Source organism: Trachemys scripta, chromosome 18 (genome assembly GCF_013100865.1).
Source record: "Trachemys scripta elegans isolate TJP31775 chromosome 18, CAS_Tse_1.0, whole genome shotgun sequence".
Classification (NCBI taxonomy): Eukaryota; Metazoa; Chordata; order Testudines; family Emydidae; genus Trachemys; species Trachemys scripta.
Window position 1 is genome coordinate 16,760,568 of NC_048315.1, and position 21,917 is coordinate 16,782,484.

Consider the following 21,917-nt stretch of genomic DNA (forward strand, 5'->3'; position numbering starts at 1 on the left):
GGCCATGCAACATTCTTGCCTCAACTACTACTGGCCGATGCCCCCATCTTAATGCTTAACGTACAGTATATCACCGTTATTAAGCCCCTTGGTTTAGTCATGGTTTGTATTACAATGAGATCTTGGCCCCATCACATTGGTGCTGTACCTCGGAGTACAGAGACTCTTTGCCCTAATTTGGAATGTAAATAGACACGACCAAGGGTGGGAGAAAGGAAATGTCTGTTCCACAGAAGGGGGGGGGGGGGGGAAAAAGGTCCAGGGAGATTAAATGATTTCTCCAGGGTCAACAAAAAGCCTGTTGTAGTGCTAGGACCTGAACCCTGATCTCCAGAATCCCTGTCCATTGCCTTAACCACAAGACCCTCCTTCCTCCTCTCTGACCCCTCTTACAGCGAGCTTCGGTCCCTTTCCATAGGGGCAGGCATCAGTGGCATCCCTCTTTGGGACGACACTAAGGGTCTGTCTACACTTAAAGACCCGCAGCTGGCCTGTGCCAGCTGACTCGGGATTGCGGGACTCATGCTGTTTAATTGTGGTGCAGAGCCTCGGCTCCGGGACCCTTCAAGGAGAGAGGGTTCCACGGCTTGGGCTCCAGCCTGAGCCCAACATCTTCACCCCAATTAAACAGCCCCTTTGCCCAAACCCTGCTGGCATGAGCCAGCCACTGGTGGTTCACTGCAGTGTAGGTAAATTCTAAAGGTTGTTCTTGAGTTCTTCACACGCCTCTCTCTGTTCTTTAGAGAGGGCAGCTACTACATGCCACGTGATCTTTGCCAGCATACAGGTTAAAAGAAAATGCAGGTGCATGTGCTTATGCCATTCTCCAAGCAACGTTTCCCAACAGAGCCCTTCCCTCATGACGCTAGTTTGGCCAAGCCCACCCAGCTTTCACATCACTTAGCCACCTTTGCACACTGGAGATAAAAATGGGAGGACTCAGCTTGGAGCTCTTGCAGCCCAGGCTAAAATACACCCCAGCCCCCAATCACTGAAACTTAACTGATCTGCGCCTATCCCCCAACCAATGCCTCCACGGACAAAACCTTTCAGGGCACAGAAACAAAGCAAGATATTTTACAAATCAAACCACATGGAGCACGGTACAGCGAGGATGGCGAAGTGGCTCGGGCTGCGCCAAAGGGCAGAGGAAATGCCTTCTCACTGACCTCAGCTTGTTTTAACCCAAAAGAGCGTAGCTCATGGCGAGCTCAACTGCAGTGGATCCCGCCACCCTTTGGATAACAGGGTAAGAACATGTTGCAAAGTGTGCTCTCAAACAAAGACGACTCCATAGGAACCATAAGACTCCACAGGCTCCAGTATAAGTTAGAAAGGAGAAGACCCATCAGGCCATCCTGGGTCTGTTCTTCCATCAGTTCAAAATTCTGAGCAAAGTCTTCCTCACAATCAGTGCACACACGCGCATGAGTGAGAGGGGGATGGCCGAGGCAGAAATAAAGCAAGAGACATGGCCTTGTGGTCTCAGCACATGACAGGGATCCAGGAACTCCAGAGTTCTTAATGCTGACTCTTAGCACAGACTTCTGTGAAAATACAAGATTCTCAAGATCCTTGCCTGAGTTCCCCCCCCCCTCCGTGAAATGGGGATGATACTCCTTTACTCCACCAGCAGAGGGAGGGATGTGGGGGCGGGGGGGGATAGCAAGGATGTCATCAGGAAAGGTTCATTTTCACAGATGACTATGCAAATTAGATATGCTAGATTTTAATTAACATAAAAGATAAACAGCAACAAAAAGAGAAAAGGAAGAAGCCCCAGTTGTAACATTTTGCATAATGCTGATGGATTTTGGAGAAGGATGCTACACACAACTTCAGAGCAGAGTTGCAATAAAAATAAACTTAAAAAAAAATTCCCACAATAAAGTCAACATTTTATGGTGGAAAACAACCAGGCCAGACCATTACACTAACTCAATTTCTGTGTCCTTTAAACTGGACTATAGCCAATAGACTGAAATAAATGGGGGGCTGGGCGGGAAGAAGGCGAGACTGTTTCGTTTATTATTAGTGTTGACCCTGCCAGGAAGCCAATGCCTTGATGGTTCTACAGAAGAGACTCAAAACAGCCCCTGCCTCTCCAAGTCTTTGGTTCTATGGGCAAACCAAGGCCTTGGAAATGCTGCTCCAAACCTATTGCTCTGAAAAAGAAACCACAAACTTGCAAGGAACTGCGCAGTTAAATGATACATAACCCACAGGACTTTCACCACCACAAAGTAGCCTGCCCTTTAAGCCACATGAATGTGCTGTGGTTTTTCTGTCCACTAGAAATATTTTTGGTAGTCGGGTTTTCCTAGCTTTTCGGTGGATTGAACTCTCCGGGGGACGGGTGGTTCATTGAAATACACTGGGGCTTCCCCACATCTGAGCACCATGAGAATTTCAGGCCCCAGCCACGTTAGCGCTGTGGAGAGCAGAAGCATGGCCCAAAGGCAGTCGAATTATATAACCATCCTCTTGCAAGGCCAGCTCACCTCCTCGCAGCATGAAATGTTCTCCTCCCACACAAGTTTAAGGGAGTTGATTTACAGCCTTCTGGATCAGGAAGCAAAGGCCTGGATTGCCATAGTTATTACTGGGAGGGTGGGGAAAACTAGTCTGTGAAGTTTTACAGACTGTAGATCTCTGCAGAAACCTTGGGTGACTTCATGCCATAAATATACCCTGCTCCAGCTATCCAGCTCACTAAAGAGGTGTGGTCCTAGCACAAGTCTGGGAACCAGGACTCCAGATTTCTAAACAGAGCTCTGACACAGACTTCACTTCAAACCCTGGGCAAGTCACTTCGCCTCCCTGCCTCAGTTTCCCATATGTAAAGTGGGAAATAAAACAAAGGCCTGGTCTCTCAATGGAAAAGGTGCTTAATTTAAATGTGTATTTAAACTGGTACAAACTCTTATATGGACACACTTATTTTGGTTTAGCTTAAACTTACTCTCAATAGACTTACTGAAAAAAGCCACTCTGAAAGCAAGCTAAGAATGCCCTCAGTGGGGCTAGTGCCAGTTTATCATCAGTTAAAAATCACACTTTAGGTTAAGCTGGTGCAACTTTCTCATGTAGGCAAGCCCCAATTTACCCAACAGAATTGTTGAGAGGATAAATTAACTAACATCTGTAAAGCGCTTTGAAGTGCTATGCAAATACTGAACCCCTTTGCAGTCATGATCATATTTCAGTTGAACAATTAAATGCTGCCACCATCAAATTCCATCTGCTGGCACTTTTTGTCACTACTCTTGCATGGCAGGGAAGTGTTGCTGGTGGTGATAAGCAGCTGCAAGGGCAGGGTGTGGCCCTATTTATTTTTTTAAGGCGGCCAAAGATGACATCATCCTTAGTGAGGATCAGCTTGGGGGAGCACAAGGTGGGAGAAGAGAAACACAATCAGGTCTATACCCTGCCATCCTAGTGTCAGCATCTTGATTTGCCTTCTTTTGGCCTTTATCATCATCATCTGTATTGCATGAGCACCCAGGAGCCCCAGTCACAGTCTAGAGCCCCAGTGTGCTAGGTGCTGTACAAACACAGAACAAAAAGACAGCCCCTGCCCCCCAAAACATGCTGGTTTGGCCTTCATGACGCAGTTTACATGGGATGTGGGCTCCCCTGTTTCCACCCCAAGTGGCTCTTTTCTTTTCTTGACCTCTCAACATTGGGGATGGTCAGGGTTGTGTGAGGGAGCGAGAAGCTCCAGGCACCGAAGAGGAGCAGAACTGTCTTTGAGCTGGATGGCTGGGACACGTCAGGGAAGGCTGTCCCAATGGGGTACTGATGGTGAATGGAAGCATGAGGAAAGTCTGCAAATCTATTATATGATACTACAGTGGAGACTGGAGAAATTACTTCATTTCCCTCCCCAGAAATCTTGAGCCAAGTTCATCCCTGATGTAACTCCGCTGACTGCAGTGGAATTACATCACAGATGAACTTGGTACCATCTGTCCAGCTGCCCAAACTGTTGCAAAAGGCAACCTACCGTACACCTCTCCTAAAAAAGGAGAGCAAAGAGTGAGGGGTTGATTAGATGAACAACACTCTGCACCACGCTCCTCTGCAGAGCTGGCTGCATTTCAGTGCCAGGAGAAGCAATTCCAAGAGAGACCAAGTGTATTACTACCAATATCCATATACCAAATCAGTGATCTCTATGGGTATACAAGAGTCCCCATCTCCAACACCAAAGAATTCAGCCAAGTTGTAGCTCATTCAGCCAGCTGCCAACCTGCTTAATTTAGCGCACCTGGCTGAGCAGAAAGTTCCTGGTTCAAACCCCAGCAGAAGCAGCATGCGAGTCACAGGCAAAGGTGAGTCCTGCTGGAGGGGCTGGGAGGTGTCTACTCCCCACACTTCTGACAGATGCAGTTGGCACTAGGGGTGGGACTAGCTGCAGCAAACAGTCCTGTAAGCAAAAAGGGGGAAATGTGAAGCAAAGAGACTGGTAGCGGAGAGAAAGATTAACTGGCTGCTGAGAGCCAGCCAGACATCACTGCACTGCAAGATCTAACAGGAGGCTGCCAAATACAGCAGGCATCAGTCACAGAGAGACCCAGGACTATATTAGGTTCTACACAAATCATGGTCAGTCAGGTCCTCACCTGAGCGCTTTAGGGGGTAGGGAAGATCATTACCCTCCAAACCTGCCATTCCTGCAGATTAGAGAAAATGCTCTGTCCAGCTCTGGTTCTGCCCAAGCCTGCTTCCAGAAGCAACTTGTTTCCATGGAGTCTGCTTGGAGGCGACTAGGAGCAGATGCTCCTGTGCTTTGGATTCAGTGGCACAGGAGCATGGTATAGCTGCAGTATTGTGGGTCTCTCTGCACAGAGCACGACCCATTCCCACGGAAAATTTCTATATACACTTTCCTAGTTTCTTTTTAAGAAGAGAAAGGAGAGTCTGGAGCATGTGGCATGTGCAGCTTAGAGGTCTCTCTTTCTGCATCTGTAGAGGGAATGTGCTTGTGGAACTACAAGATGCTCCCATCTATTTCTACAGCTAAACTGTTTGCTGCCCTTGTTCGTAAACTGCTGTAGTGAGCCAGAGGAGAGACATTTCCTTAATATCTCCTAGAAATGCACAAACATTTAAAGCTATTTTATATGTTGGTAACCGAGGGTCTCATTTAAAGTATTTGAATACAAAGTGTCTTTAAAATTAGGGAAACTGCAGAAGTGTCTTATTTTAAGAGTAAACATAACACAGCAACAACAATTGAGACCACCACATGAGACGGGCCACAGATCAGACCAGTGGCCCATCCCATGTGACAGATGCCAGCCCCAGATGATTCAGAGGAAGATAAGAATCCCTGCAATGATCAGTTATGGAACACCACACCCAGATGGGAAGTTTCTTCCTAAATCCTGTCCAACAATGGTTGACTGATGTCCTGAAGCAGGACGATTTACAACCGTAAAGAGACATTTTTACCATACTGAACTACTTGGTAATAATGTAAGTGCTGACTCCTTGAAATCTCCTGCAACTACTGTTTTGAGATTGTCTCCGTTCAAGTTTCTTTTAAAGGTATCGAGCTCATGCATTTGAATAAAATTACTTTTCTTGCTCCTGTCTTATTTCTTGGTCTAGACTTTAAGTCGCTGACCTGAGACTCAGAAGATCTGGTTCTATTCCCATCTCTGTCACAGATGCACTACTACACCTTGGACAACTCCCTTCACCATTGTGCCTCAGTTTACCCGAGTACAGAAAGGATAACAATGCTTTCCCCATCTCTCACTGATGTGGAGAGACTTAATTCAGTAATGGTGGCAAAGCCCTTTGCAAGCCTCTGATGGCAAGTGCTGTAGAAGTATTATTTACTACTGTACTTTCCTGGCTGCCTTCCTACATCGTCCTCGGAACAGATGGAGTATGAGCAGCACAAATACCAAAGCTTGGGTTGCAATCATTCACACATGCCTAATACTCCACTAAGTAGCAGCTGCTTCACTTAGGAAGGAAAAATCCACTGACTGCGATCAAGGTGCTGCAAAAGAAAGAAAGAAAAAAAAAAGAATAAGAGGGAACCTCCTTAGTAGAGTTACCTGGCAGCTGCTATGCAAAAACGTTCCTTTAGACACCGTTTACATGGATGGAACCCTGCTGCTTTCAGTTGTAAAGCACCAGATTAGGATGCTGCAGGAGATGTGGGGTGATGCAGGAAATAAGTGAATGATTTTCCTCCCTATGCCAGAGGAGGCAATCTTATCATCCCTGAAGCAGACAAAAAAGCTCTTGAATAGCTGGGGTAGAAGATCTGTCACCCTTGGGAGAATAAGCAAATAGTTTCTAAACACACCTAGCAGAGGAATCGTGATCTAGCAAATGGAACCTAAAAGTGGGATCAGGCCGTCTAATGCTACACTACACAATTTGGCCCCATCAGACCCATCCTATAATACTTTCCCACCTTTAACCTCAAAGTGCTTCGTAATGGTAGGTGAGTTTGCCCATTCTGCAGCCGAGGCACAGAAACCGAAGACACAGAGCAGGAATGCAACTTGCTCAAGGTCACCCAGCAAGTCAATAGCGTATTCAGGACTTTATGCAGGAAAGCTGCACCTGTGATACCCAGGTAGTAAACCCACTGTATTTATACCGGTATCATTTCCCAAGTGGACACTCATTCTGCAATAAGAGTGGCTTATTGGGGGGGAGGGGGCTTTGTTTAAACTGCTTCCAAAGCAACCATAACCTAAACTGGAAAAAGGTACACTTTACACCTGACCAGATATGCAGCCTACCCAGTCTCTACTCTCCTTCTGCTCCCTGCAGACAATCCTACACCTTTGTACTCCCACAGAGTGGGCCTGTCACACAGGCACCTTCCGAGATCCTCCTCCACACTTCATAACATTGCAGGTATAAATATGTTAGTTAATACACCCAGACACAGGGACAAGACAGCAAAGGCAGCTTGGCCTCTGACCAGCATCTTCTTCAGCAGATGCTCATTAGACAAGTAACTGAGCCCATCCAAGCCAGAACGCACCCTCAAGCTCTTATACAGAGGATCATGAGTTGGGGCCCCACCTTTGGGGAACAAACCACCCATTCCATTTACACACATGCATCAGTTGAGGTCCTCGCCACGGTGTATGCAACAATCCATTCATTCCCAGGGAGAGGTGGAACAAGGCATTGTAGCAGCCTTGCATTCCTACATAAACAGTGCCAATGACTTACTGACCCATATGGTAGCTCATTTCATGAGGTGTAGGGTGCCCTCTACTGGTGACTAGCTAAGTGTCACATCAGCAATCGCTAAGGCCACTGTTTAATTTGTGTTTCCAGAACTGTCCTTTCACACGTAGGGAACCAAATAGGAGCTAACATACATTATACACAGATCAACTTATGTACACTTATTCATTCATTGTGCTATAAATACCAGTAGGGGTGAATCTCATGGAGTGGGGTCCAGTGAATCCATCATTTGGGAGTTGGCAGAACTAGTTCACGTTAGCTAACATTTGTCCTGTAATTTAACCCTTTTAGTTAAGGCAGATTAGTTTAAAAATATTTGTAGGTAAAAGGAAGCCTGTGATGTCTATAAGAGTAAATTAGCTCTTTGTATTACAGTATCCCCAGCTCAGAACAGGGCCCCATTCTTGGCACTGTACAAACACCAGTGAGACGTCCCTGCCACAGAGATCTCAATCTGAACAGACAATGTGCAGGAGAAAGGAATCATTATCTCCATTTTACTGATAGGGATCTGACACATGCAGAGATTAAGTGGCTTGCTACAGGTCACACGTAGCAGAGCCAGGAACAAACAGAGATCTCAATCCCCAGTCAAGTGCCTTATCTATAAATACCGTCAAAGATAACTTGAAACACATGGGCGTTGAAAGATTCTCTCCCCCTAAAATATTAGAATCTCCTCCTCACTTTTGTCCTTTTTCCAATCTCTAAACAGTTGTGTTTAACTCTGGCCTCTTTATTCATTCCTTTCCTGGCCTCTAGGAAGAGAGTTCAGGTTTAATTCGGGATTATCTAATTCGTGTTAGCTGAGCCTGAGCTAAACGTGACCTTTTTCCCAGTCAAGACAAAACCTGAAGCATAAAACGAACCTCAGCAACGCATGAGTTGGAATTCTGAACCCACAGTGTTCGAGCTGGTTTGAAGCGGGCCAGACTGGCTTGCTAATGCATCCAACAGACTGAATGTACAGAACAGTCGTGAGCCCACCCCTGCAGTGAGCTCAGAAATCTTTCAAAGCTAAACATAAGACTCATTTCTTCCACTTAATTTCCCCCTCAAATAAGTTCTAAACACACACACACTCCTGACTCACACCAGTCTACAACAGCCAAGCTAATCAAGCTGTTCCTCCTACAAGTTAGGAAGAAAAAGATACAAATAATATTTCCAAATATCTGGGAGGCACCCCGATACTGTGACCCTAGGTACCTAGATAGATCAATCAGATTAAAGGGGGGAAAAACAGGGGAGAATTTAATGCCCTATAATCTCTTCTCAGTCACCTTTGGGGTAATTTGTCCTAGGAGGAGGATACTGCTTCCACTTCAGTGGCATTCCTCCAGCCCCGCATCCCCTGTCACTGACTAAGGGTTTGACTGTCACTGGGGAAGCACTCTATTTCAAGGCTTCTCCCATCTCTTCATGTGGCCTAATGAAAAAATTCAACTAGAGAGAATGCTCATTCCTTCTGGGAAAACATACATAGTCCTTTTGTGGCTCTTGGCCTTTGACCTGCACATCTGCATTCTCATCATTAAATAATTACAGATGAGGCAGACCCACTCATGGTTTTGAATGGCAAAATATCAGTTCAGTACTACCGTTCAATTACCCTATTCTCAGGCAGGTTTGGATACAGCATTCTGGTCTGGGTCTTGCGCCAGCAGGAACTACAGAAACACATATGCAACAGAGTCATTCTAGGAGGAAACTACTCTGCAATTCTACAATACTTTCCCGTCCAGAGGTCTCAAACCACTAGTGAACTAAGATCAATATATTTTTATGCACCTCACCAAATTGTTATTGTATAGAAAGGTGCACATAGGTTACAGAAACACTGTTAATCATACATATCATTTTAAGGGGTCTCAATCCTAGGTTCCTAATACCTTAGATTAGCAAACACTGGCTTTCATATCCTATTCGCCCCCATCCTTCATCGATACATTCACTTAATTTGCCCTCTCGTCAGGCAGGGACTCTGTCAGATAGCTGTAAATGACTTAGTACATTTCTAGCACTGCATGCTAACTAATTAACACTGAACAGTTTGTACATTTAATCTACATGTCACTCACCTTGGACAATTAACCATTGCAGCCCTGTGCTACTGCTGAGAACCTGACTGTTTGAACTGCAAGCAGCTGGGGAATGATAAAGATGAGCCTTTTCCCATGCAGTCAAAAAAAACTATGGAAATACTCCTATGGCTCTTAGGCAGACATAGCACAGCTTTGGAGGCCATGTGGTTCACTGGTGAGAACAAGGGATTGGGAGTCACGGTTCTACACCCCAGTCTGCCACTTATTTGCTGTGTGGCTTTGGGCAGCTTGCACCGTTTCACATCAAATTCCTTCTGTAGCTTAGTTTTAGTGCATAGAAGAGAGAATATTTATCCTCACAATCTAAGAATGTCAAAGCACTTTCTAAGAAGTGCTGTGTACAGTGCTAAGTACTAGGACTCTCCTTGGAGTGCTTTCCATTCTCCTACTGCAGCCATTTAGATGGACGAGCGTGTTTTCTTTCATTTGAGCTGCCTCATCTATCTGAACGTGCAGTCACCATCACACACGCTCCCTCTGAGCCACACTCGGTTTATGTGCCCGTCTGAGGCGCGCCGTGGTGCTCTCTGAAGAGAGCGCCCAGACACAGCACACTGCACTGTATTTAATTAAGCCTGATGATGGAAATTAGCAGTAGTATTACAGTAGCATTACAGACCTTCCAACTGGATCAGGGCCCTCTTGTGCCGGGGGCTGTGCACATACACACTGTAAGCGTTTGGGGGCAGGGGCTGTCTCCTGGGCAGACACAAGCACAGAGAAGGGAAGTGGCTTCCCCAAGGTCAGTGTCAGAGCCAGGAACAGAACCCAGGTCTCCCAAGTCCCAGGCCTGTGCTCGAGTCACAAGGTCACACTGTACTGTTACAGCTTGCTAAGAGCCAGATGGATCACCACCACCTGGGTAAGCAGGCATCTCCCCATATGCTAGATCAGAAGCTCAAGTCAGTCTTTGGAACGGAGGAAGAAACCTGCCAATTCACCCTGCCATGTCAGTACAGGATGAATATAGCATAGCAGGCATGAAACGTTAACGGCTGCATAAGTGACACTTTGGCTCCATTTATTTTGGAAAACACCTGCCCATCAGACAGGGTAATTTATCCAATATCCTTAGGGGGGGAAGCAATTTCCACTTCCACTGACAAGACTATGAGTTAATTACTAAAGGTAACTAATGCGCATTAGCTGTAAAAATAATTGTACCTAAATAATGGAAGTTATTGGATGCCAATGTATATCAGGGATCTACACTTCACCACCATTATTGTTCAGGGCTTAAGCAGGATGTGCTGCTTTCCCCCAGACGTGTTTCTTTTCTTCCCCTTCTTGTGGTGCCAGCTGTGATTGGTTATCACCTTCTCAGCTCTCTTATCTTAAGTGGCCCTTCCAAAAATCTGATTGGATTCGTGGACCCGAAACCCCATCCCCTACTTCTACCACAGGGTGAAAAGTGAGAGGTGTCCTTCCCCTGGAGTGAAGTGCTGTTAGTCCTGTTGAGTTAGTGAGGTCCTGGAATGGATGCTGAGTGTTTTGCAAGGCAGGAAAAATACTAACCACACAGTCCTAACAGCAACCCAGACCAGTGGAACTTTCTCTTCTCTATACAAGTATTCAAAGATCAGCTGAGCTTTGGTGGGTCAGATGGGAAACTCTTATGGATGTGTAGATTCTTACTTCAGTTTCCACTGCTCAGCTACTACATTGACTGCATGACCAGTAACGTCTGCCTTCCACTTCCTGACTTGGGTGATTAGGAATATTTGCTGTTGCTAGTGACCTATTTTGAATTAGCAGCAGATTGTGAGATGGGAAAATAGGAGCAGTTTTCCAAAGCTGCCTTCCTGTAGCTATTTGAACAGCTGAGGGAGACCGAAGCCTGAGCAATAGTTAAGTCAAGCACATTCTGAATGAGCAGAGTCCTCACGCTGCTTTCAACAAGCCCACAAATGCCGCCTTGGTGTCCAAAACCGATCACCTTTTCCTTTAATCTGAAAAGAAGAGCTTAGTCTGAGGTTTCCACCTTGCAAGATCTCCTGTGTCCTGCCCTGGAGACTCTCCGCCTGTCTTCTGGGTTGGAGCCGATGAGGCCCAACCGATCAGTCTCTCGGGAGGAGTCAGTAAAACATCCCTGCATTTTCACACAGGGTTCCAGGACCCAACACATCACCAACATGACCAAATAATTCTTCAGATTTTGCACCATCTGGTTGCCTTTATAAAGTATTTTTAGTTCAACTAATACTCATAGTTGCTAGCTGACATCAGGGCAAACTACAAATAAAAACAAACCAAACAAAAATACCCCACAACACTTCCCCTCTTCCCCCATCCCAGAGAGGCTTAGAGGAACATGAAATACTATGTACACTCCTCCCAGTTCACATTAAAACCACATTGGCACCTTGTCCAATATTCAGTTTCATGCACTGAACAGGGCAGCAATTGCCACTCTCCGTTCTCACCGGGGAGAATTCTTTAATGCTTTATTCTATTGATTCTAGGCAGAATTATTTCACATTCACATTGCGGTAGTGCCTAGTGTTGTCCCCCTTAGAGACACATTGTGTTGAGTGACTGCTATCCACTACAGCACTCACCAGCATTCATTTGAATTCACAAGTGTTCATTTTTACCACGGTTGTATCCTTCCATTGCTATTCTCAGACATTTCCATCAACAGGTTTTTGTCTGCACATGCCCTGGGGGAAAGGCTGTTCTTCACACAAACCCTGGGGTTAATGTACAGACAAGGGTATTTGTCCACCAACAACAGAATTTGCTATTTTTAAAGCGTTTCAACCATGCAATCAGGGAGCAGGAACACTTCAGTGTGACTTAGGTCAGCTCTCAAATTCTCCCATGCCAGAATTCACCCAAGATCAACATCCCATCTAGCCAGGACCTAGATGGAATGCCTTCCTACCACCTCCATTTACCCACACAGGAAGGACTGGATGCTTGTGACTCTGACACTTGTTTGCATCCCATCTTAGATGATAAATCACATGCCGCAAAGAGCCAGAAGTAACCAGTCCAAACACCCCATGAAATTACATTTATTCACATACACTAGTCAGCATTTGCCAGTAATGAATCAATTTGCAGAAACGAGGATCAGCACATGAACAGAAAGAGCATTACATTTGTCAGGTATCTTTATCTGCAGCCAATAATTCAAACTCTCTAGTTCTGGCATCACAGTATGTTCCATGAGACAAGGTGAAATTACTTTCCACTACAGAATACACTATATGATCCCAGAATAAAAGGTAGAGAATGAAGATTCACTTGTGGGAGGCTGACAGCAAGTGCCATTCAGTTTGCTTTAAAGTGCACATCAGTCAACACTGAAGACTGCCCAAGTGCCATGCAGGATTTGGCAGATACAATTTTACACCATGCACATAAAATCATCCAAGCTACAGGTGACTGGTTTCAGAGTCAGGAAAAATAAGAAGCATTCCAGCTTCTCTACAGAAATCCTTCTACTGGATTGCCATCAGTTTTAAAGGGCCACTCTCCTTTGTAATCTGCCTATATTCCAGTTGTTTCCCCACACAAGATTACCACTCTGCCCACCCATTACTTTGTATAAATTCCATTGCTCCAGCAGTACTGCTGCATCCCAGAAAGCTCTCCCCATCGTCAAGATGCAAAGACCCTTTCACACACTGTGACCTTTAACCCAGGACTGCAGCCAAAAGCAGCAGTGGAAACCTGGCTACATCCTCCCAGACATTTCCAAATGCCTGCTCATGCTAGGAATCCTCAGGTACTAAATTAAATGGGTGGGAAGAGGCAGCTTACACTATTGTGTCACAGCAAACAGACGATTTAGAACACTGTCAACGTGCCGACCATTATCTCTCTCCCCGTGACCCGTCAGAAGCCTTGATGCTGATGAACGTTCCTGTTTCTTGCGAGATATTCCCAACACACACACGGCTGCTCATGAGCGTTGGTCAACTGGCAGTGATTTTTTTTTTTTTTTTTTTTTTTTTTTTTAAGAAAATTTGCTTTAAATATTTGTTCTTTTTAAAGACACATGGAACTTTGTAGCCTCTGCAAAGAGGTAGAGAGAGAAGGGAAGATACTGATCCTATTACCATCAGTGGGGTCTCTTTGAAAGTCAGTTACAAATTAGCCCAACACATACGGCTGTCCTACATGCTGTTTACGGTTACCTGTTCGGGGGACACTTTGATTTCAGTTGGTCCAATGAGAGTCCTACAGAATGTAATAGCAACAAAAGCAATAGAGTATTATTGGAACAAGTTTCTATAACTGCAGAAACCTAAGGCCCAGTGGAGTCTATCGAAAGATTTCTATTGATCCCAGTGAATTTTAAAATTGAGAATTTAAGAATTTAGAATGGGATTTTCAAAAATGCCTAACTAATTCAGGAGCACAAGGCCCACTGAAAGATAATTAGATGATTTTGAAAATCCCACACTATAGAGTGCTACAAGTTCTCTCCCCCTCTGGTATTTACATGACCATTACCATAGCATTGGAGCACTTCACAATCTTTAATGTATTTACCCTTACAACACACCAGTGAGGCAGGCAAGTGCTATTATCCCCATTGCACAGATGAGGAAACTGAGGCCCAGAGAGACTAAGTGACTTGCCCAAGGTCTGTGGTGAACAGAATTGAACCAGGTTCTCCAGAGCCCCAGACTAGCGCCCTAACTACTGGACCATCATTCCTGTCAGGTTAGTAGGGGAGTTCAATGACGACCTTACCATTCTATTAAATCCAAGAGGCTCTTTCCGTAGGCATTACTCTAACTAGTTTGTGTGTCACGTATGCAGTACTTCTATCTACCAGACAGGTACTGCTCAGCATCAAAACACTGTGTCAAAAGCCAGGAGTGCAAGAGGCCTGAATGAAAAATGCTGCAGCAGCTTCTTCCTCTGTTTCCAGGCTCTTGTGAGATTATTGCTCAGCTTTATTTTGACTTGGCTGCTTTCGGGTTTAATGCTAATCGGGGTGAATTTAATTGCATTCTTGCTATTCTCTCGAAACTCATAGGGGATGCGCATAACTTGGTGGCGGCGAATAGTCTTTCTAGTGCAGTAACTGGCTCTTTCCGTCTAGGAAAAATCAAGAGGGAAAGAAGAGAGATGCTGTTTGGTATTGACAATGTACTCTCCACAGAGGAGTTCACATTACGCCGACAGGCATTGTACTAGATAAAGTCCTTGACAGTATTAATTTACATGCAAGCTTGCCAAGGACTAGATTTGGGAGGCCCTCCAGTGAATGAAGAGATTCCCCATGGTCACTGCAAAGTGATATGTGCTGATTATTTCTCTTCCCACTCCCTGCTTTGATGAAACTGGATTTGCTTATGTTTGCTGCCAATTCCCATTCATTTACTGTTCCACCATCTGCTTCTGGTAATTTTTCCTGTGCCACACACTTGAGATTTTTATTACAAGATGTTTATTGCACCAATCTAAGGGTCCCCCCACCCCCGCAACTCTAGGGAGCACTGGTAGGGGCAAAAGTCTCTACAAGAGCTAGGATTCCTTGGCCTGGCACCTCCTAGCTAATAAAAATTGCAGCAATACATCATAATACACTCACAAACATCAGTCATTAATGCATCATTGAATCATACAACTGGAAGGGACCTCAAGAGGTCTTCTAGTCCAAGTCCCCAGCACGGTGATATTTCATCAAGCTTCCAGCTCATGAAGCACTGTATATAACACCGATATGGATTTAGTTCTCAGTTTGAAAACAAAAAACAAAACAAAAAAACAGCCATCAGTCAGATTGCTGCCAACAAAGAATAACATTTACAGTGGGGACATGCAACACTGGCATCATCATCAATAGAGAGGAGACCCAAACCAGTATGTTTTATTTCTACAGTGCTCTTGACCATAGCACCTGCAAGACAAGTTTCCAGTATCTCCATGGAATGTTCTCCTCCCAGGTAATTTATACGCATGTGTGCGCACAAGTGCAATGGTGCCACAACCTGTGGGTGCCAGGGGTGAGCTCCTCTGCTGGCTCAGACAGACTGGCAGAGAAGAAACATTAAAGGGGCTATAGGGAAAGGGCTACAGCTACACCGATCCAGTGGCCAGGAACCTCTGTATAGTGGTCAGAAAGGGTTCACAGTTCAAGCCAGAGGGTGGAATGACAGCAGCAATGGGGCTGCATTGCAGGATATGTGGATTCCATCATCCATCCACCTCCACTTAGTTCCTTGCAATTCATTTTGATGTACCTACACAGGCTTTCAGTGTGGCATGAACTGCCCCACACACTGCAGCAGGCCAGCTTTTGTAAGGGACGCAGCAGAGCTCAGGGTTTAAATCTAAACCACTCTCTCTTTTTTTTTTTTTGGTTTTAATTATTTAATTAAAAGCTTTCCCACCATTCGTGACCCCATTGCCAAAAAGCTAATTATGCAGAATTAGCCCACTGAGCCTCTACTCATCCGCTGGCAGGCTGAACACCGCGCTGCTCCCAGATGGTCAGATATAGAGGGGATACGCTCAGCGAGTGTTTAAAAACCACGTGGGTTTGGCTGGAACTCCAGCCAGATGGTAGGGTATACTGCAGTGTATTTATTGTACAGAGAAGATGGAAACACACTCCAGCAAATGCAACCCTGTCCCCTTACAGAACCAGCGTGCTATGACGACTAGGTGCTATGGTAAAACACAGATAATACAAAGTTAGCCCATGTCACTGGGCAAAGGCCACTGCACAGGACATCTCGATGGTGGCTTCCCTTTACCAGAAATAGAGGGGCAAGCCCTCGTGCCACCAAAGGCAAACAAATTTTGCGATTGGTTTCAAAAGCAGGGTTTTGGCACAGTCTGCAAAAGAGAGCCAAATCATGTAGCAAATCTCTCGCTAGACTAAGGCACATCAGTACACAAATACACATAATAAAGAGGCCAGTTATAGCTCTTCCCCAGCTCCACTAAGTTTCATTAAAAAAAAAAAAAAAAAAAAAAGCCGAAGATGAGCAGAAAACTCAATTTTTTGCCAATTATGGATTATTATCATTACAGTTACAAACAGCTCCTAGCAAAGCACCAAAGAAACTGGAACACACGTAGTTATGCAAGACTGTTGTTAATGTGAATATTAAAAATTTATTATTGACCCAATTAGGTTGAGGCCTTTTTTTTTTTTAAAACACCAATCACATGAGCAACTAAATTGCGGTTCATGGTCTCCAAAGGGTTAACAATGATGCAAACTAAGGGTCGAAAGACCTGGTATGCAGAATGCATCCTACTTTTCCTTGGCTGGGATAGAAGGATCTGCATGGGAAGGATGCATGTCATGTCCATTCTGGCCTGAGCTTGTCACACAGCTACAGTCCAGTGACCCAGTTCACAAGAAATGTCTATGCCGTAAAACTATGGACGTTATGGACTGAGCTGTGCTTAAAATGAAAAATGCACTACCAAAATGCAAGCTGCCCAGTGTGGGGCTGTGTGAAGCCCAGAACTGAAGCTGCATTTGCAAGCCTTTTCAGGTTATGAGGAGGACACTGAGGTTAATTCTCCTACTTTTATGGAGGAACAATGGCGCCAGAGGATTTTAGCCCCCCAGGCTCTGTTTGAAGCCTCACAGCACCCTGCTGCAGCATAGCACTGCTTAACACCATGGTAGGGCACGGATGCAGCATTGAATCCAGGGAGAAAATGCCACCTCCACTGCTCCTGTAGCATCCAAGCATTCCTCGTGTCTCCCATCTACGTACAGCATTCACCTGGCCGAAGCACACTCAGCAGCTCGGGAGTTCTTACAAAGCTGCAGGAGGAGACGACACGCTGTCCTCACAAATGATGGTAAAGGAAGTGCAATTACAGGCTACTACAAAAGAAGCCACAAGGGCGAAGAAAAGTAGCTACAGGAAATGATTAATATAGGGCGCTACAAAGTCTATGTGAAACTCTTTAGTTACTTGTCTGCCTTACTGAGCACGTCTGTGCTTTATTTCTTCTTTGGCTGACCAACACAATCTTAGCAAAAAGGGAGGATGACACAGCATCCGTCCACCCTGCCTCAGAGACGGGGAAAAAGGTCAAGAAGAGAGACAACATGGCAGATTCAGAATCGAGGTCCTGTGCCAAGTACAGAGGGTCTCTCAGCATGGCTCCACAGAAGCTGCAATGGATCTCTGCGTGGCTCTCAATTTTGACCTTTTCTGTTTAGAACGCAACAGGTGGAATGAGTTAATATTAGAGAAGGAAGCAATGGAAGATCTAGTTTGCCCTGAAGGCTAGGGCAGTAACTCTATCCTTCTGGTGGACAAGTAGTGGGGAAGCTCGCAAGCCCTGTAGCTCAAGGGAGCGATGCAAAGATTTACAGAATACATGTTTTGGAATCTCACCAGGGCTTTGCTAAAATATTTATGTACCCAAATAAAATACATCTCCTTTCATGTGCTCAACTGCGGTCACGATTCATTCTGAGCAGCCAGAACTCCACACTGGTCTATACAGTTTAGCAAATCCATCCTTCTCCATGTTTCTAATATTTAGTCATCAGCACATTTGCTCCTGCACTGTCTCCACCCAACAGAGCTTTGAAGACAGATATCGATCAAGTTAGGTATTTCCCCCATGCCCTTGTAATTAAACTCACAGGACTATCTCTGAATTGATGTTCCTCTGCAGTTCTTTGACCCACGTTTATGCTGTCTGCTAAGAGTCAATTGTGCAGGGATCCTAGTTTAAAAATCTCAAACTCTGGCTCTTATGCCCTGGTACTTGAAGAAGCACACCACACTAACTGTGTATTTGCATTTTTTAAGCTTTTCACAGGTGAAGGTCTGTGCATTAAGGAACAGCAGGTGCAAATGCCAAAGTGCCCCATTCACCTTAATACTAAGGGCTTTATGCCATTTCAGTTCCCACATGACAATGGTTAATTGGATTCCCTGCTCCCACAGAACTCCTAACTCAGAGCTGACAGGCACCTGCACAAACAGCTCCTGCTGCTTGTGAAATCCACAGCCACTGACATTTCATTTGTGTCTCCTTGGCATTCAGGCTGGGTGAAGGGCCCCTCAATGGCCCTCCTCAAGTGTCACCTGTAGCAGGACTAGAAGAGGTGGGAGATGGTTCATGTACACATTCCACTGTAGGGGGAACATCAAAGGAAGGAACACTCCCTTACCTCATACAATACATTTTGGGTCTCTTTTGTTCTCTGCTGCCTGCAATTTGCTTTTCCAGCTGCATTCTTTCAAATAATGCTACTGTAATACAAATATGTACAGGCCATCTACAAGTTTCATAGCGCACAGCACTGAAGAAAATTGAGCAGATATTCCTGCTTCAATGAATACTAAGGTACCTACCTTTACTCTTTGAAAACAATCCATCTTGATACTCTCAGACACATGATATCATTAAGTGTATTGTTATATACACATTCATTCTGACAGTAAAATGATAGATGGCATTCCAAATCTGACTGCATCAACTGCCAGTAGGTTTCTGCATTGCTTTTAGATCAGTGTTTTAAAAAAGACAGATGAAGTTATATGTCCAGAGAAGTAACTTCCTGAGTAACGGATTTCACTGAACTCATCCTGATTGGCTGCAGTGTGCATTCTTTGTCATATGCAGTCTGACTGGTTAACATTGCTCCAGATATTAGTATTAATGCTTTTAGTATAGGCAGACCAACTCAAGATCACCATATGGAATTATTTCCTACCCATTAGAAGCCATGGTTTGCTTCATGTCCCTAGCAGTGCTTTGCATTCAGATAGCACCTTTCATCCCAAAATGTTGTACAGTGAATTAAGCCTCAATTTACCCCTGTGATAAAGGCAAGTATACTCCTATTTTGCAGGCTGAGAAACTAGAGCACAGAGAAATTAAGGGGCTTTCTCAAAGTCTCTGAGCATGTCAGGTACAGACTTCAGGAAATACTCTGGTTCAGCCCCAAGTTACTGGGCTCAACAATGTTCACTCTCACAGAGGTGAAGAATAAATCCCTCCCACACAGGATTGGCTGAGTGAAGCTCTACAACATGCGCGCCACAGGAGGTGAGACTAGACGATTATGGTCCCTTTTCACTTTACAATCTATGAATCTATAAGCCCCAGCTCAATTCAGATATTACTGTCTCCACGTTCATTAGACAAAATATCAGAAACAGGGCTGAACGTGCTTACTCTCACCAGGTAAAATGAAAATGGAAAGCCTTCCTCTACCAAACGTTTAGGACAGGCATATCAGCTCTTACCACTCCACTACATGACATAGTCTGCAACTAAGAGACAGGTGCGTTCTTCACAGACCTCCACTTCTGCTAATTCCAGGTTCCCAAGAGCAGCAAGCTGGTTATCCATTGCCCTCGCTGAGCGCCATTCCAGTCACAATCTCCAACACATACTCAAACCTCCTCAACAGTAAAAATCTATCTTCCTAGCTTTGGCTAGCTCCTCAGACCTCAGGGTGGACTAGACCCTGGTTAATCACCCACAGCCAAGTTGTCTCATGTGTAATCACTTTTGCCTATTAAGGCCATCCATGCTAGGCAATGCAGGCAGGGAGAAGTTTAACCCATTCCATTCCACATCTACACAGTTACCTGGAAAATTCTTAGGCAAAAAAAAAGAGTTATCTTGGAGTTAAGGAAAGGCTTTTTTTTTTTTTTTTTTTTTTTGGAAGAAGCAGTGTAATCAGCAGTAGTGGATTGCTAACAACACTTTGCTTTTATACAGCACCTTTCATCCAAACAGCCAGAGCACTTTGAAACCCCTAAGAGTTAAGCTTCAGAACAGCCCCAACTATTGCATGAACAAGCTGCTGTAGATGTTATCACTGCCTCTGTACCTACAATCAGACCTGTCGATCTGCATTGCCAGCAGCTAATGGAAATATTCCATTAGCTCCCAAAGTAGGAAGGAGCCCGTGCTTTTGAAGCCAGAGGATAGGAGTTCTAGCCTCACTCTCACCAAGTTGTCAAGTTATGCAACATATAGATACACGTGACGTTACGAGATGGGCATGGGCTTGTTGCAGTATTAATATTATCCCCATTTCACAGATGGGGAAACAGAAGCACAGCAGAGTTAAGTGATTTGCCCAGGGTCACACTGCAAGTCAATAGCTGAACCAGATGCAAAACCTATAAGTCCTGATTCCTAGTCCCATCCTCTTCTGACCACCAGACATGCGGGGCTAGATTCTCCTCTCATTGGTTTTATACCAGGATGGCTCCACTGATTTCCATGGAGTTACTCCCAATGTACATGAGTGTTAGCTCAGAATCAAGTCCATCTCCTTGCCCTGGTGTCTCATTTGCTGACAGCATACAGGAATCAAGAAGTCTAACTGTCTTTTTGAACAGTACCTAGCAGAAAGGGGCCCTGATCTATGAATGGGGCTTCTAGGCACAGTGACAATACAAATAATAATAATCAGAGGGAATAACGTCTGTAACGTGCTGTTTTCCTGGGCTCATTAACCTGTTAACCAAGTTGCCAGTCTGGGTCCCCAATTGTACTTGGGGTGACCAGCTGGAGAGAAGGTACTGTGCAAACTCTCCTGTCACTGTCAGTGCTGCTTTTGGCAATCTCAGGAAGCGGTACGCGGTGTGAGCTGATGCTACATGAAGCATGTCCAACAGGCTACTCCCCAACTTGGAGCTACTGTGCTACCCGAGCAAGCGGAGTAAATCAGGATGATTCAGGTCCCTCTGACAGCAGCTGTCATATTGAGCAAACCCACTCCCCCAATACTGCTGTTACTGTGGACCAGGGAGATTTGGCAATACAAAGCCAGAAAGATTGTCTGTTTAAAGCAACCGAGAGAGAGACAAGTATCAGGGTAGGAATCCTCAAAACAGTTAAACGCCTTCACATTTTATTAAACTGCAGCAAGGGTGGTTTAGGTTGGACATTAGGAAAAACTGCCTAACTGTCAGAGTGGTTAAGCACTGGAATAAATTGCCTAGGGAGGTTGTGGAATCTCCATCATTGAGGATTTTTAAGAGCAGGTTGGACAAACATCTGTCAGGGATGGTCTAGATAATACTTAGTCCTGCCTTGAGTGCAGGGGACTGGATTAGATGACCTCTCGAGGTCCTTCCAGTTCTATGATTCAGTGGAACTAACAGCAATCTATTGGAAAGAGAGACAAACCATTTAGCTATTTCCCTCGCCGCCATCTGCTTATTTTGTTTGTTAAAATTGCAGCTTCTGAACAAGTGCCATTCAGAAGGAAATATGGCTGTACGCTCTTGGTTTGATTTGCCACTTGTACATAACCCTCCCGCTCCTCCATCCAAACGGGAGCCTTGGTGAAAGGGAAGATGAAAAATGACTCAGTGTCTGTCTAAACCTCCAGTCTCACGCTGGTGAACTATGAAGGCTGACACGTTATTTAAAAGTAGGACAACTTTTTGTATAACCCAGGGGTCGGCAACCTTTGAGAAGTGGTGTGCCAAGTCTTAATCTATTTACTGTAATTTAAGGTTTTACGTAATACATTATACATTTACAGGGGCTGGTGGACGGAACCCCAGACTGCCAGCGGGCTGAGCGGGGCCAGCGGACGGAACCCCAGACCGGCAGCGGGCTGAACGGCTCAGCCCGCTGCCGGTCTGGGGT